General features: G+C 37.3%; 1 pseudogene; it reads left to right on the top strand.

Annotated features, from left to right (window-relative positions):
• Positions 1-1,314: 1,314 nt before the first annotated feature.
• Positions 1,315-2,483, top strand: LOC111792707 (peroxidase 41 pseudogene; annotated as a pseudogene).
• The last annotated feature ends 245 nt before the right edge of the window (positions 2,484-2,728 follow it).

The following is a 2,728-nucleotide window of genomic DNA, read 5'->3' as shown; positions in this document are numbered from 1 at the left end:
GAACCGATTCAGTTCTAATTCATAAAAAATGAACTCAACCCTACCCGAAATGCTAATCCAACTTAACCCAACCCTATAGTTCTTGAGTTGGTCCGAATTATCAGATTGTCCGTTTGAATGTACACCCCTAGCTCCCATAGTAATAACATACTTTCCGTGAGACAATGGTGGATGAATTCGATAGCATATAACTAGGGGTGTACATGGTCCGGGTTGGGTCGGGTTGGGAGATTTTTTTGACCCAACCCAAAAGTTCGGGTTGGTTGGATTGGTAACCCAACCCAACCCGAAACTTTTGACAACCCAACCCAACCCTCTATTTTCAGGTTGGGTTGTCATTTTTTTTTTAATTTTATTTACACACAATTTATAATTATTCGGAAGATAAAATATATTAAAAGTTCACAAACACAAATTAACCTATAATTATTGACAAATTATTAACAAATAATAATAATAAATTCAATAAAAAATAACGAGCGAAAATTGTAACATATTAACATAATTCAACATTGTCATAAAATTAAAGAATTAAATATCGACATTTTTTTAGAATTGGTTAAAATAACAAAAAGACAAGAATAAATCAGGAAATTAAATAAAAAAATAAAAATGATTAGTTTAAGAGTATTGTATATAACAAAAATAAAAAATATATAAATATATTTTAATTAAAATATACTTTAAACTATTAGAAAAATAAAAATGTATATAAATTGTGATATAATAATATTATAATAAATAGATAATAAATATATTATAATTTAAAATATATTTATTTTTAAATTATATATACATATAATTTATCTTTGATCTAAATAATTTGAAGTGTTTAATATGTTTAATTAAAAATAATAAAATAATATAAACGAAACAAAGAAATTAAAAATAAAAACAAATATATGTATTTGTCTGGCGTCGAACTCGGGCGTGAATATTCTTCAATTGGACTCAGTACCACTCTGACAAACCCACTAATACAAAAAAAATTCTTAATAAAGTTTATATAATTTAATTTGTCTCGGGTCAACCCGAAGGTTTTACCTATGAACCCAAAACCGAACCGATTCAGTTCGGGTTCAGAAAAATGAACCCAACCCTACCCGAAATGCTAATCCAACCCAACCCTTATAGTTCGGGTTGGGTTGGTCCGGGTTGCCAGGTTGAATGTACACCCCTACATATAACCATGTTTTTAGTAATAAAAAGTACCAAAAATAGCATTAAATGTTTAACAATGCTCCATCTCTAACAAACCTCCCAAAATCTCTCCCATCCAATGCTCCATCTCCTTCTTAATCCCCCATTCATCCCTCCATTTCCCACACACCGCAATTGCTTCTTCTTCCTCCTCACAACACTACACATCCAGAGGAAGCAGGTTTTCCCCCACCTCCTTCCTCTACCCCGCCATGGCCGTCTTTCACCCTACCGCTCTTCTTCTTCTACTTTGCCTATCTCTTCCATTCTCAGTTCACTCTCACCTTTCTCTCGATTATTACCACAAAACTTGCCCTGACTTCGCACAAATCGTTCACGACACTGTTGCTCGCAAGCACGCTACTAGCCCCGTCACCGCCGCTGCATCTATGCGCCTCTTCTTCAGCGATTGTTTGGTTGGAGGCTGCGATGCCTCTGTTCTTATTTCATCCAATGTCTTCAACCATGCCGAGCGCGATGCTGAAATCAACCACGCTCTTCCTGGTGATGCCTTCGACGTTGTCACTCGTGCTAAGATTACCTTAGAGCTCTCTTGCCCTGGCATCGTCTCTTGCTCTGACGTGTTAGCGCAGGCGACTAGAGATCTCATCGCGGCCTCAGGTGGACCGTCGTATAAAGTTGAATTAGGGCGAAAAGATAGCCTCGTCTCGAAGATTTCAGATGTGGAAGGTAACATTCCGAAACCGAATCAATCAATTGACGAATTGATTAAGCTATTCGAAGCGAAAGGATTCACAATTCAAGAAATGGTAGCGCTATACGGCGGACGCACAATCGGATTCTCGAATTGCAGGGAATTTAGCGATCGGCTCTTCAATTTCAGCAAAAACACACCAACAGATCCTGAGATTAATTCGAAATACGCGGAGGCGTTGAAGAAGTCCTGTGCGGACTACGAGAAGAATCCAGGAAGTTCGGCGTACAGCGACCCCGTAACGCCAGGGAAGTTCGACAACGTATACTACCAGAATCTGCTGAGAGGAATGGGACTGTCGGCGGCGGATCACGTGCTGGCGAAGGATTCAAGGACGAGGAAATTCGTGGAGATGTACGCAGGGAACCAGGCATTATTCTTCAAGGATTTTGGAGAGGCGATGGAGAAGATGAGCGTTCGTGAGGTGAAAACTGGCGAGAAAGGAGATGTGAGGAGAAGGTGCGATGCGTTCAATACAATCAACCATTAGGCCATTTTTTTGTTTGTTTTTTTTTTTTTTTTTGCCCTATTTATTTTGTGAGATTGATTTGGAGAAGTCAAAACTGCCAGTGGTATCAGAGTCCACCAGATAGTGTGTCAATTCTGTTAGTGATGGGCTTGAGTTAGTTAATTTTTCAACCCAACCCAAATTATAGGGGTTGGGTTAGATTAATTTTTTTGAACTCCAGTGGATTTACTCCAAACGATCCTATTCATGTACATTAAACTATTTTTAAATATAATTTTTTTAATAGGAATAAACTAATAAATAATCCTCCAAAGTTTATAATATGAATATATATAACTATTTAT

The sequence above is a fragment of the Cucurbita pepo genome, chromosome 4 (genome assembly GCF_057944985.1).
Source record: "Cucurbita pepo subsp. pepo isolate OVF chromosome 4, ASM5794498v1, whole genome shotgun sequence".
In the NCBI taxonomy this organism is placed as follows: domain Eukaryota; kingdom Viridiplantae; phylum Streptophyta; class Magnoliopsida; order Cucurbitales; family Cucurbitaceae; genus Cucurbita; species Cucurbita pepo.
The sequence above is the reverse complement of the archived record's forward strand: the minus strand, read 5'-3'. Positions and strand labels throughout refer to the sequence as shown.